Below are 14,739 nucleotides of genomic sequence, written 5' to 3'. Positions count from 1 at the left end.
AATGTGCTGAACCGTTCTGTGTCCCTGAAGTTCCCTCCCCACCTCTCAGCATCGCTGGGCCCACCCCACCCTTCAAGCCTCAGCTCCAATGTCAGTTCCTAAGGGCGGTCCACCTGGGCCAGGCTCTGCCCCAATGCTGTCTACCGAGACTGCAGAACAGAAACGAAAGACAAGGAGGACCTGCAGGGGACAAATGACGTGACTTGCCCGGCATGGCAGCCACACCCCAAGGATGCCCACTTGTCTCTGAGCTCAACCTGACCCCAGACCTACCCTTCTCTCTGCCCTGTAAGATCTGTGCTCTCCCAGGGCTCACTGCTCTGATTACTGATGACCCTCAAAAGTATCAATAATGCTATTCCTAGGGACTTTCCTGCCAGTCCAGTGGTTGAGACTCTGTGCTTCCAATGCAACGGGCAAGCATTTAATACCTGATCCCTGTTCAGGGAACTAAGATCCCACATGCCACATGGCCCAAAAAAAAAAAAAAAAAAAAAGTTGTCCCAAAGTGAAGTAAAAGAAACTGGAGGAACTGAAAGGCAATAATAGAAAAAAAAAAGAAGAAGAAGAAGAAAAGGGAAAGGGGTATTATGATTGAATGAAATCTAAACGCACAAAAGACTGATTCCCCTGGAATTTAAACAGTCTAAGGAGATCTCTGCAAGAAGTGATTATGTAAGTGGACATAAAAGAACAGGGATGGGGGGTGGGCACAGTGATCTCTCTCCCCTGGCTGAGAGATACAAGGAAGGAGCTGAGCTGGGCGGCCACGAAGGGATTTTGTAAAGCCGATGCATCAGCCTCACTCTTATAGACCATGTTGGGGTCTAAAAGCACATACAGGGCGTTACATAACTTCCAAGGTCAGCTAAAACCACCACATACATAATTTGACAAAAGCTTGTTTCATACTATAAATGCCCACTTTTGTGCTCTTTTCCTGAACTTTCATGACTCACCAATAAAGAGATGCAACACTTCATGATGCATTCTGTAATGAATCTGCCTTGTCTATTCAGGACTCTGCAAAGGGAAAACTGGGAGCAAATGTAAATGTTTTCCTAGCCCTCATAAAAGTACAAAATTGAAAAGGCCCGTTACCCTGGAATGGAAATATTCTACCAAACTGAAATCTCATTTTCAAATGATCCAACCAGAACAATCAACAATCACAGGCTTTATGTCCAGATGGGAGAGGAGGGGGCACAGATCACTTGCCCTTGGGTTAGCAGGGTTATATTTAAACAATGAAGGCCAAACATGTCTATATGAAGGGCTCTGAGAAAAATATGCTGAGTATTTTTTTTTAATTAATGGGAATTCTGCTCCCAAATTTCCACAGAAAGCTTTTTCTTTTCTAATCTGATTATTCACTGCAGTTTTAGCCACTGCCAGGAAGAAGTCAGAGGACTGTAAAAATCTATGATGTCCCATCTGAAGGGAAGTGACCTACAACTGGGGTCCCTGGGGGCTCCACGTTCCAGTATGAGCTGGGATCGGGTGTGTGGGTCAAGGGGAGAGATGTACATGAAACAATGAGCTCAGGAGTGCTCCAAGAGGTAAGCAAGTGCTAAAAACCACAATCACACCAACTGTGGGTAACAGGAAGCCAGTCAGTGATTTAACACTTGATACACACACAAAAAGTGTCCCTCTCCTCCACACCCACAAAGGAATAGGGCTGCTTTTCCTAATTAGCCCACAGACAACACACAACCGCTCTGACCCCCTCCATTCACCATCGACAGATGGCAAAGTATTACAGCTTCCTGGATTTATAGGGACATATCCATTTGTATTATCTACAAGTGTTTTTTGGAACATTCACTTTTAAAAGAATAGTTCTTGAAACAATAAGGTCCTACTGTACAGCACAGGGAACTATATTCAGTATCCTGGGATAAACCATAATCGAAAAGAATATGAAAAAGGATATATATGTGTGTGTGATATATACACATACACATACATTCCACTCACAGATGAGTCAGTAAAGAATTTGCCTGCAAAGCAGGAAACCTGGGTTCTAGTCCTGGGTCGGGAAGATCCCCTGGAGAAGGAAACAGCAACCCACTTCAAGTATTCTTGCCTGGAGAATTCCACGGACAGAGGAACCTGGCGGGCTACAGTCCACAGGGTCACAAGAGTCAGACACGACTCAGCGAATAAACCCCCATACATACACGTGTAACTGAGAAGGAGGCGACAGAGGACGAGATGGTTGGGTGGCATCACCGATTCAATGCACATGAGTTTGAGCAAACTCTGCAAGATGGTGAAGGACAGGGAAGCCTGGCGTGCTGCAGTCCCTGGGGTCTCAAAGAGTCAGACACGACTGAGCGACTGAACAACGATAACCCAGTCACTCTGCTATACAGCAGAAATTCACACACACTGTAAAACAATTATACTTCAATGAAACAATTCTTTAAAAAGAACAGTTTTTCAAAAATTGATACAAGAAAAAAACGGGAGGAGGGGGGAATAAAAGCTGCGAGTTTATAACTTTAGTTGCAACTTGGCATCATTTCAGTCTAATGAAATCCCTGAAACATTTAAATTTACTTTGTAAGATATAAGATATTTTCATACAATGAAAACAACCAAATGTACCAAGATTGTTGAAAAAGTTTCCTTGTTTCCTTGTAGGAATCATGACGCTGTTACATGTGCAAAGTCCACACAAGAGCAGTGCGCACGGCAGTGTCAGCAACAACAGCATCACATCCTTACACCTCTCCAGACGCACACGTGCAGCACTTTGCCATCGCCATAGCAACTGTAATTCCCATGGGAGGAAGTCACCCGGGCAAGTGGCAAAGAGGATCGGTGAGAGAATCAGTCCCAGAAACCAGGCACCCAGCCCCTAGTCCAGTACTTTTATTATTCAGCCCCTCATTAAGGTCAAGTGTTCTGAAGAAGATAATCCATCTCCCTAAGAAAGGCGGCATTGCATTGGTGGTTAAGAGGATGGGCTTTGGAGACAAACAATTCTAGGTCCCAGGCCTTGTCCTGCCACATTCCGGGGATGTGACCGTGGACCAGTAACCCCTCCGCTCCGCACTCCGTTTTACCATCTGTGCGATGGTCCTCCGGGAGCCGCTGTCATGATACACCAGTCTCCAGCTTTCCCCCTCTTCCCAGCGCACAGAAGGCACATTTCTCCAGCCCCTGCACCTGGACGGCGCCACGTGACCAGCTCTGACAAATGAAGTGTGAGCAGAGGCAGGCTTGCGGCGTCCAGGTGTGGACAGTGAGGAGTCCACGCGCACACAGTGCTGTGCGCCCTGTCTGTACCCAGCCCTGTAACACCGCACCGCCTAACAGATCGCAGCTCAAGCCTTCCTCAGGCCCCTTCTTGTGACGGTCAAATGAAACGGCAGAGGAAGTTCTTCACACAACGCCTTGCACGGTCACCAATGAGCGAATGACGGCCCCCATCTATAGACCTGCACGGGCGAAAAGGGAGACCCAAGATTCAGTCTCAAGACACCTATTCCACAGTCCACTTATTCTCTCTACAAATGTTTGCAGAGTACCACGCGCCAGGCACTCTGCTGGGAGTTGAATATACCCCCAGGAAATACACACATCTTTAAAGACTCTCTAGATACCCCTTTCTGAGGGAGTTTAGGTGCAACTCTTCATGATTATGTACATGTACAACTCTGATTATATTATGCACAGCTCTTCAAGTATATGTCCTAGTGACCTGCAGGGGAGTGAATTCCTGCCCTGGCAAGGATCTGAGGGATCAGAGAGACCACTGAGGACACCTCCAAGGTCTTGGCTAGTCCCCTCCCCCATATGAGACTCACGCAGCTCTCCTTCCTGCTGACGAGGGCACCAAACGTCAATGCACCTGGTCTACAAGGACAGAGCTCTGACTTCCATCAAGGGTGCTGTAGTGAACAATTTATCACATAGCCATCTCACATCCCATCCAATAGCACCTGCCAGATATGCAGGTCATCTTATGAAATGTGTGAGCGGAATGGATAGATCCAGATAAATCTCCCAATATTTTAATCTTTTTTTTCTCCTCGATTCTTAAAACTATACTTTTCTTGAGAGGGAACTTCTCTGAAGATTCCTTGGAGTTTTGGGTGTGTTTTACCAACTTCAAATTTATTTTAATGATATGTACAGAAATTAACAAATTACAATTAAAACAAAATCAGTTATGTTCATTACACACAACTTAAAGTCATGCAGCACCGCATGATAAAAACAGCAGCTTGTGACTTGTGATAGTAAAATGAAATTTTTATCATAAGCTTCTGGTAAAGAGTATTTCCTAAAGATTTAAAGACCTGATGAATCAGTTAATGCATTATTAGAAAAGATAGGAAACATTTTAGTAAAGTGAGACTACAAGCAATTAACTTGAAAATTACACCAGGGACAGGGTTGAGCATTCCTGACTGAACACCCCATTGCTGGTGGACGTGTTCTCAAAGTAAGAGCTCTGAGCTCCAGATACAGTCATGTTTTCATTAACTTGGAAAAAATGATTACATCTGGAAAATGCATATACTTAGGGTCAAAACTCAAAATCGGTCCCCCCCTCACCCAGCATCAGCAAACAACACTGTTAACCGCAAGCAGATCCCAATAGAATTTTTAAATTCTAATTTAGTGAGGCACGACCGCATTTTCCAGGAGTGATCAGCCACACTCAAATCTAATTTAAATTCCCAACAACCTTGCTTTAGAAATTTTTCCATGAAATCTGGTCTATGCCTGACTTGCCTGCTGTAAATTCTATTAATCAAATTCAGCAGGGCCTTATACTCCTCTTGAACAATGCTGCATTTGGAGGAGGGGGGGGAAATGATTATGAAATATCTAGCAAACACCTTCTATATTTCAAAAAGTATGCTTAGAGCTTAAGACTTAAATTTTGGTTGTTTTTCCTTTCGGATTATCCAAAAGGCTAGACTCAATGCCTGAATGATCACATTTTCCAAGACACAGGAGACAAGCCCTACACTTGGTCCCAGCTGTGAGGCTCAGGCTGCTCAGACACGAAACCTGGTCTCACTGGTCCTCTCCAGCCTTTCTTCAGCAACGATGGAGACTTCTGGAACACCAGGCAGAACTGGTCTTGCCTTTCTTTCCTCGGGGTTTCCAGGTCTCTTGGGACATGGAATCTACCCGTGTTCCCACTGACAGTGACCTGCAGACCCCGTCTGTCTCCTGCCAACCATCTCTCATCCTTAAGACCCTGTAAGTCTTCAGGCTCCTTCAGGCCTCCCACAGCCTCCACAGGGCTCCACACCCACCTGAACCAGTCCCGTGCCCGGGGTGGCTACACACACCAGTCCATGCCCGGGGCAGTCTGAGCTGTCTCCAGTGATGTCATCCTTCAGTATCTGCAGGGGATCAGTTCTGGGATCCAGATTTGCTCAAGTCCCTTATGTAAACTGCTGCAGTACTTGCTTATAGCCTATGCACATTCTCCTTTGCCTTAAAATATGTCCAGATATTCCAATTCTACTTCTCATATCTAATACAATGTAAATACTACGTAAATAGCGGTACGTTTGATGTAAATACTATGTAAATAGTTGCTGGCACACAGCAAATTCAAGTTTCGCTTTCTGAAAATTCCTTGCATGTTCCTGTCTCAAATATTTACAACCTGCAGTGATTAAACCCTCAGATGCCGAGCCCATGGAGATGGAGGGTCAGTTGTAAACAGAAGTTAATTGGATAAATAAACCAGATCACATCAGGTTAATGAAAGGGCCTACTCTGGTTAAGAAGAGGTCTATGAAACGGCGCTGCTGCTGGGGTTTGGAGCATGGGGCAGACTTGGGAGTCTGCCTGGAGCCCCGCAGACACTCCTGTGTGGGCAGCGGCTGACCTCAATAGCCCTGCTTTGGGACAAAGGGTATAAAAACTGGATGTTCTTATGAGCAGATGTGAGCCTTCCAAAAGAAGTACTTTAAAAAAGAATTCGCAACACTCAAGGCACTTAAAAAAGTTTTCTTTTCATTTTTCGGCCACACCACATGGCATGCGGGATCTTAGTTCCCCAACCAAGGATTGAACCCATGTCCTCAGCACTGGAGTCCTAACCACTGGACCACCAGGGAAGTCCCAAGCCACTTTTTAAAGTGTGAAGTGTATGAAAGCACTCTGTGCTCACGGCAGCACCGTCCACCATAGCCGAAACAACAAATGGAGGCAACCCAGATGTCCACCGACCGAAGACTGGACAAAGAGGATGCGGGACGTGCCTACAACGGAATAGCACTCAGTCATGGAAAAGAGTGAAATGATGCCATTTGCAGCAACAAGGATGGATCTGGAGACTGTCATCCTGAGTGAAGCAAGTGAGACAGAGAAGGAGAAACGCTGTATGACATCCCTTACGTGTTGTTGTAGTTTACTCGCTAAGTCATGCCCGATTCTTTGCGACCCCGTGGACTGCAGCCTACCAGGCTCCTCTGTCCATAGGACTTCCCAGGCAAGAATACTGGAGTGGGTTGCAAGTTCCTTCTCCAGGGGATCTTCCCGACCCAGGGATCGAATTCGTGCCTCCTGCATTAACAGACGGATTCTTTGCCATGCGGCCATCAAGGAAGCCTGGACCCCTTATATGCAGAATCTAAAAAGAAGTACTACCGATGAACTTATTTACAAAGCAGAAACAGACTCACAGAGAAAGAACTTACAGTTGCCAGAAGGGAAGGATTGGGGGAAGGGATAGCTGGGGCGTTTGGGACTGACAAGTACACACTGCTGTATTTAAAATGGATAGCCAACAAGGTCTTACCATATAGCACAGTTGGTTCTATTGAACAGAACTGGGTATGTATATGAGGCAGACAGGATGGGAAGGGAGTTGGTGGGAGAACAGACGCATGGGTATGTATGGCTGAGTCTCCCAGCTGTCCGCCTGGTACTACCACAACATTGTTCATCAATTACACTCCAATATAAAATTAAAAGTTTAAAAATAAAAAAGCACAGGAAAACATTTTGCAATGTAGGGAGAAAACAAGGGAAGAACAAAACCAAACCTGCAGTCGTTCACCCCTCTCCTTACATAAGATCACCTTAGAGGCCTGAAACAAGCAAACAAAAGCCTCCCACAGGGCTGTCTGTGCGCCACGCTTTGCTGCAGATGCCTTCATCAAACTTCACCTGTAAAGTGCTAAACCGTAAATACGTTGGGCTTTGCAGGCCACAAAGGGTCTCTGTCATATACACCCTTCTTTGCTTGATTTTTACAAGCTTATAAAAGTGTAAAAACCATGGCAGCTTGAGAGCCGTGGGTGGGGAGCCTCTGGCAACCGTTGGCCATTATCAGGCTGTAGTCACAGCCTCAGACCATCTTTGGGGCTTAAACAGAGATGCAGGATAACCACCTCTGACAGGACAAAATTGTAGATTAAGCAAAACACAGAAAACTAAGAAGCTTTTGTTCAAAAGAAAAGCGCCTTTCCAGATAGGCACGAAGTGAGCTCAGTTCTGCCTAAAAGCATTTTCCTGGTTCTACGCAACTGTAGTTATACATCCCGGAGCTGTCTACGTCTCCTTTTGGTTTTCATTTTGTCTGTTTTTGCTTGAGGGTGGGAGTAGAGAGGTCAAGGGAGATAGAGGATAAAGATTTTGGCAGAGTGATTCTTTGACTTATATTTTTAAAGTTTAAGTAAGTTCTGAAAAATAACTGTAAGAAGGAGAAATACAACCTCTCAAATAATAAAACATACTATAGATCTACAATAATTAAAAGTATAATTTTAGACCAAAAATAGAGTTGCCATACAATCGTGCAATCCCACTCCTGGGTATATATCTCGACAAAACTATAATTCAAAAAGATACATGCGCCTATACATTCATAGCTGCGTTAATCCCAGTACCCAGGGCATGGGAGCAACCTAAATGTCCATCAACAGGTGAACGGGTAAAGATGTGGTGAGTGAAGCAAAGTCGCTCAGTCGTGTCCGACTCTTTGCGACCCCATGGACTGCAGCCTATCAGGCTCCTCCATCCATGGGATTCTCCAGGCAAGAGTGCTGGAGTGGATTGCCATTTCCTTCTCCAGGAGATCTTCCCGACCCAGGAATCGAACCAGGGTCTCCCGCATTGCAGGTAGACGCTTTACCGTCTGAGCCACCAGGAAGATCTTGGTATGTACACATATACAATGGACTATTACTCAGTCATAAAAATGAATGAAATAATGCCGTTTGCAGCAACATGTATGGAACTAGAGATGATCACACCAAGTCAAGTAAGTCAGACAAAAACAAATACCATAAGATATCACTTCCATGAAGAATCTAAACTATGGCACAAATGAACTTATCTACAAAACAGAAACAGACTCACAGACAGAACAGACCTGCGCTTGCCTAGCGGGAGGGTGAATAAGGAAGGGACGGAGCAGGAGGCTGGGGTTAGCAGATGCAAACTATTATACAGAGAACGGAGAGACAAGGTCCCACCGTACAGCACGGCGCACTATACTCCATATCCTGGGATAACTCATAACGGAAAGGAACAGGGGACAGTGTGCACATATGAATAACTGACTCACTTTGCTGTACAGCAGAAATTAACACAATACTGCAAATCAACTATATTTCAAGAGGATAATTTTTAAATACAATTTTAGGCTAAATCAGAAGCAGATAAGTAAAACAAAAATATCATAGGAACAGACTCTAAGATATACAGAACAGGATACATGAGGAAGCGATAACAAAGCTCTGTGGTGGATTCAATGCTGATTTCAACAAAATAATTGCTGGGTCAACTGATTATTTACAGGAGGAAATCAAGTTAGAAAGATATACTCCAAAATTAATTCCAAGTAACTCACAAGGTTTAAAAATTCCACTAGAGGAGTTATAAAAAAAATAGTTGAGCATATTATTTCCTTTCTGTAGGGAAAGACTTTTAAAAACTGTGACAGAAGTCACATATCCATAAAAGGTAAAATTGACTTCTTAAAAATTAAAATTAGTAAATTTATTTTTACATAGTAATGCTATATTCTTAAGATTATACACTTAGAGTGAACTAATATTATAAATAAAAATTAGCAAATTAAACACACCTAAACATCAAAAGGTCTTCCCAAGCAGTGCTAGTGGTAAAGAACCCGCCTGCCAATGCACAAGATGTAAGAGACACAGGTTCGATCCCTGGGTTGGGAAGATCCCCTGGAGGAGGGCAAGGCAACTCCCTCCAGTATTCTTGCCTGGAGAATCCCCAAGGACAGAGAAGCCTGGCGGTCTACTGTGCATAGGGTCACAACAAGTCAGACACGACTGAAGCAATTTAGCACACATGCACACGAACATCAAAAAAATTACTAAAAGGCAACAACTAATTAGGAAAATACTTTCAAGCCTATTAGAGAGAAAGAATCGATAGCCTTCATACATGAAGATGCCTTATAAACTGCCAGGACTTCCCTTGTAGCTCAGTCGGTAAAGAATCTGCCTGCAGTGCAAGAGACCTGGGTTCGATCCCTGGGTTGGGAAGATCCCCTGGAGAAGGAAATGGCAACCCACTCCAATATCCTTCCCTGAAAAAATCTCATGGACAGAAGAGCCTGGTGGGCTGCAGTCCATGGGGCTGCAAAGAGTCAGGCACGACTGAGCGACTAACACTTAGTCACTTACAATATAGACTGTTAGGAATATATTATACTTCAACAGATTAAAAAGTAGAGCATTTTTTTACCATGTATTAAATAATGTGACTCATTTGAAAAGACCCTGATGTTGGGAAAGATTGAAGGCAGGAGGAGAAGGGGACGACAGACGATGAGATGGTTGGATGGCATTACCGATTCAATGGACATGGGTTTGGGTGGACTCTGGGAGTTGGTGATGGACAGGGAGGCCTGGCGTGCTGCACTCCATGGGATCCCAAAGAGTCAGACACGACTGAGCAACTGAACTGAACTCAAAGTTAATATACAGATAAAAACGTTTAACTTCACTGGCAATCAAAGAAAGGCAAATAAACACCATGATTTTTTGCTTCTCACATCAGCCACGTCAGCACATGATGCTTGAAGCGGGTATGAGTCCTGGCCCCTCCTCCCACTGCTGACTGCATAGAAATTCACTCTGGAAAACTTTATTTATTTTAGTGTTTGATTTTTTTTTATTGAAGTGTAGTTAATTTGCAATGTAGTATTAATTTCTGCTGTACAGCAGAGTGATTCAGTTATACACATATATGCTGCTGCTGCTGCTACTGCTGCTAAGTCGCTTCAGTTGTGTCCGATTCTGTGCAACCCCATAGACGGAAGCCCACCAGGCTCCCCCGTAACTGGGATTCTCCAGACAAAAACACTGGAGTGGGTTGCCATTTCCTTCTCCAACGCATGAAAGTGAAAAGTGAAAGTGAAGTTGCTCAGTCGTATCCATCTCTTAGTGACCCCATGGACTGCAGCCTACCAGGCTCCCCCATCCCTGGGATTCTCCAGCAAGAACACTGGAGTGAGTGCCATTGCCTTCTCCAATATATATATACACATGCATTCATTTTTTTATTCTTTTCCATCACGCTTTATACAGGGTACTGAATATAATGCCCTGGGCTATACAGTAGGATCTTATTGTTTATCCATTCCATATATAATAGCTGGGAAATAATTTGGTCAGCATTATGTATCTTTCAACTTATGTATCACATACCTTTAAAGTGATCACACACACATGGAACTGTTAAAGTATCTTTGATACTAAATTCTCAGTTTGATATTGATTCCTCATTTGAATGAGAAATCTTTCTTCTCTGCCATCACCCTCCGGTCTTCCAGTCTCTAACTTCACTGAGGCCTTCAACGGCTAAGTCAAAAGTCCCTCTTGGTAGGCGTCACGTTGCACTTGAAATTTGCAGGCTATTTTCAAATATCTTTTGATACTGATTTCTAACATAATTCCACAGTGATAAGAGAACAGACTCTATGATTTCAATATCTTTAGACCATGAAATTTTTGCACCCGGTCTTATGTCCCTGGATACATTCTAGTGTCTCCCAGTTTATAGTCTATGGAACTTAAATAAAATTTGTATCCTACTGGTGTGTGAAAATTGTATAAATTTTAATTTATATGTTAATTATGTTGAATTGGTTCACAGCGCTTTTCGGGCCTATTGTATCCTTCTATTTCTCTGTCTATTCACTCTATTAATTTTTGAGAGAGTGATACTAAAACTTCAACTAAAAATCTTAATTTATTTCTACTTAAAAAGTAATTGTAATGTTGAGTGGAATTACATGTAACTTTGTTCTGCATTTTCCAAGTCTGCTATAAGTGTGTTATCATATATTCATAATTTAAAAAATAAAAAAGAGGAAAAGATAAAGTGATCATACTCTTTGACCTATTAAATTCACTTCAAAAAAAATCAATCTAAATGAAACAATCATAAATCCAGACAAGGACAAAGCAGGTGCATTATTGGGAGCATTATTTGTAAAGCTAGAAATAATTTCAATGCCTGCCACTGGGGGATGGCTAGTAAGTGATGACATAAACATACTATGAAATATTAAGTTGCCATTAAAATTGTGCAGCCCGCTCCAGTACTCCTGCCTGGAAAATCCCATGGACGGAGGAGCCCGGTAGGCTGTGGTCCATGGGGTCACAAAGAGTCAGACACGACTGAGTGACTTCCCTTTCACTTTTCACTTTCATGCATTGGAGAAGGAAATGGCAACCCACTCCCGTGTTCTTGCCTGGAGAATCCCAGGGACGGGGGAGCCTGGTGGGCTGCCGTCTGTGGGGTTGCACAGGGTCGGGCACGACTGACGCGACTCAGCAGCAGCGTAAAGAGTTGTAATGACAGAGAATCTATGTTAAATGAGAAGGTGACTACAAAACTGCATGTGATGTGATCTTAGGTCTGATAAAATACACACACACAGCCACACCACCTCCACACACACCGCAAGACACTCCCCACCCCCGCAACACACACACACACACACACACACACACACACACACAGACTGGGGGGGGGGGGCGAAATCCCAAAATGGTCAAAAGAAAGTGAGAGAAAGTGAGATTACAGGTGGCTAATATTTATTCTTTATATATCTCTGCATTTCCTACATTTTCCATAATTAATATATATTCACTTCCTACCCAGGGAAAATATACTTTAATGATATCCCTAGACCCCTTAACTAAAGACAATGAGTAAGAAAGTACTGATCTTTACCAAATCAAAACTTAGCAGAAACCAGAATTACAGAAATAAAAAGTACCTCATCTCAAATTTTCACTGCAGATTAAAACTCACTGTAAGAATTTTATGAAACTGAGACATGCCCTAAACTTTTCAAAGGTCTTATCCCAGTCTGCAGTCAGCCCGATAGTACCTATAATAAAATTCCTACAGAATGCTCTGTTAAGCAAGACACAGGTCTAAAAGTAAAAAACAGGGCTGCTAAAAGGAAAAGAATCCATGTAAAAATCCTTTGGGCATCAAAGTTTAACTCATTAAAAGGAAAATAAACGACGACCTTGATCTGACATTATCAGATGGTCAAGGCCCCATGTGATATAACTTTCCCTGAGCAGGAGCCTGGGAAGTGGGGCTCACCGGGTACTAACACAGTGAACAAGGGAAACGATGCGCTGAGATTATTAATGAGTCAAATGTTGTTATTTCATCGCTGAGTTGTAATGGACAAATCTCCATTTGACTCTCTTGCAACCCCATGGAGTAGCCCACCAGGCTCCTTTGTCCACGGGATTTCCCAGACAAGAATCCTGGAGTGGGTGCCATTTCCACCTCCAGGGGGGTCTTCCTGACCCAGCGAATGAACTTGCACCTCCTGCACTGGCAAGCGGATTCTTCACCACTGAGCCACCAGCAAAGCCCAATGAGTCAAACAGGGAAAAATAAATAACTCCAGGGAGCACGACACAGTAGTATTAAGACACCCACTGAGACGCCCTCTAATTAGGACACGAAGGCACTAAGTCAGTGAAGAGGACAGAAAACGCAGAAGGCACTCAGGCATCAAGTGCCTTTGCACAGAAAAGGTGTGCTGCGGTGGAAGCGAAGCGGACTGTGGAGGCCCCCAGACAAGGCTGGAACCCGGAGCGCCCACAGGCTGGCGTGTGCTCCCAGGCGAGATCTCAGCCTCTCGGAGCATCAGCTTGCTTGCCTGGCAAGAACACAGAGAGTGACGACCCTTACAGCCTCAGTGTGAGGTTCGAGGTAGTGGGTACCAGGCACCTGGATCAAAGCCCAGGGTGCCCAGCCACGCGTGGAACCCACGACCCACCCAGGAAAGACCAGAGACCCCAGAGACCACCCCCTCCTGCCCGATGCTGGAGGCACTGCTTTCTCTTCCCTAGCTGGCTTGTGCCCCTGGTGAAAAGCCTTGCTGAGCACTGGCGGGGGGCTGGGGCAGCTAGGAAGAGAATGATAGGCAGAGCTGAGTGACGCTCTGAATCTAGAAGCCCAGACGGTCCCTGTGGGCTCCCCCAGTGCTGGCCTGGCCCTGCTCCAGCACAGCCCGACCCAGACCCTGAACAGCCTGGAACAGAACTGGGGCAAAGGGACGGGAAAACAGCATCAATAATATTGCCCAGTGAAGGCACAGAATACAGTAAGCCTTACAACTAAAAGAATAACAAGAAATAAATGAAGGATGAGAAGTCAACAAATCTCCATTAGCCTGTAGAACACTTCAAAAGAGATGGTGGACACAAAGGAAGGAGAAAATGGGCAGCGTGGGAGGAACTGATGAAGACAGAAATGCCAATTTCACTCTGTGGGAAGACGGGAAAATCCTGGACGGGAAGATATGTGTACAGCAAGAACGCTGCCTGGGGTGCTTGCGGGTCCTAAGAGAAGTGGGTGATGAACTTGCTGGGCCGCCAGGATGGGGAGAGACAGAAAGAGAGCCCTCTATTCATCACCAGAAGCTGATGGGAGACCCTGGGTGGTACTGCTGATGGCTGGGAAGTTAAGGGCAAACCTGACGACTTGTCAACGCACAAAGGCCTCAGTCTTCTTCTGAGAAGTAATAAAGATAATTAGAGGAGATATTGAAAACCATTAGCAACATTAAAATTGACTGTAATTACCTTACGGGTAGTTGAAGCAGGAGTGATAATGAGCCCTTATTTAGAAAAAACTATCGTGTCAGACAAATGTGACGGCTCCTGGCCTCGGTGTTGGCACAGTGGACAAGGAAGGACGATCTTCACTACGGAAAAGACCCGGACACGAATCCCACTCCTGTCCCCTTCCCAGCTTACACGTCAGCTGACCCCTCTAAGCGTCAGTATTTCGCCTGCCTCGCAGGGTGATGGTGACACCTGGCAGTTGACAAAAAGACGACCGCGTGGTAAGAGCCGCACGAATGGTGCCGACTGCCGATTCAGCAGCCTCTCTCGCGTCGGGCTGAATTCCCAAGGGGTGGGGGAGACATGCTCCTCCAGTGGAGATCCTGTCGAGTTGCTGAGAAGGGACGACCGCCACGCTGATGAAGAACCTGTGGTCCAGCGCTTCAGGGAACACCTGCACGGCCTCCTCAACTCCCAGCAGCAGGCAAGCATACAGAGCGGATGAAGCCCACCACCGCAGAGCACCGGGGAGCCCCAACTGTCCATGGGCCCCCAAATCAGCCCCAACCTTCTGTGGGCCCGTGTGTTCCCCACAGTGGACCTGGCAAACCACAGCAAACACATGTGGCTCCATTTTGATTTTTTAAGGAACACCATACTGTTT

At 44.9% G+C, this 14,739-nt stretch overlaps 1 protein-coding gene across 23 annotated transcripts in view; it reads right to left on the bottom strand.

Annotated features, from left to right (window-relative positions):
* CSGALNACT1 (chondroitin sulfate N-acetylgalactosaminyltransferase 1) overlaps nucleotides 1-14,739 on the bottom strand; it is a 336,716-nt gene that overhangs the window by 217,931 nt on the left and 104,046 nt on the right. For 2 of the 23 annotated variants that reach the window (XM_060407073.1, XM_060407071.1), the window contains exon 3: nucleotides 3,075-3,449. The exons of the other annotated variants lie outside the window; for them this stretch is intronic. The gene's annotated coding sequence lies outside the window, so the exon portion shown is untranslated. The remainder of the gene's footprint in view (nucleotides 1-3,074; nucleotides 3,450-14,739) is intronic. 23 annotated transcript variants of the gene reach the window in all.

The sequence above is a fragment of the Ovis aries genome, chromosome 26 (genome assembly GCF_016772045.2).
Source record: "Ovis aries strain OAR_USU_Benz2616 breed Rambouillet chromosome 26, ARS-UI_Ramb_v3.0, whole genome shotgun sequence".
In the NCBI taxonomy this organism is placed as follows: domain Eukaryota; kingdom Metazoa; phylum Chordata; class Mammalia; order Artiodactyla; family Bovidae; genus Ovis; species Ovis aries.
Note: the sequence above shows the minus strand (reverse complement) of the source record. Positions and strands in the feature narration are given on the sequence as shown.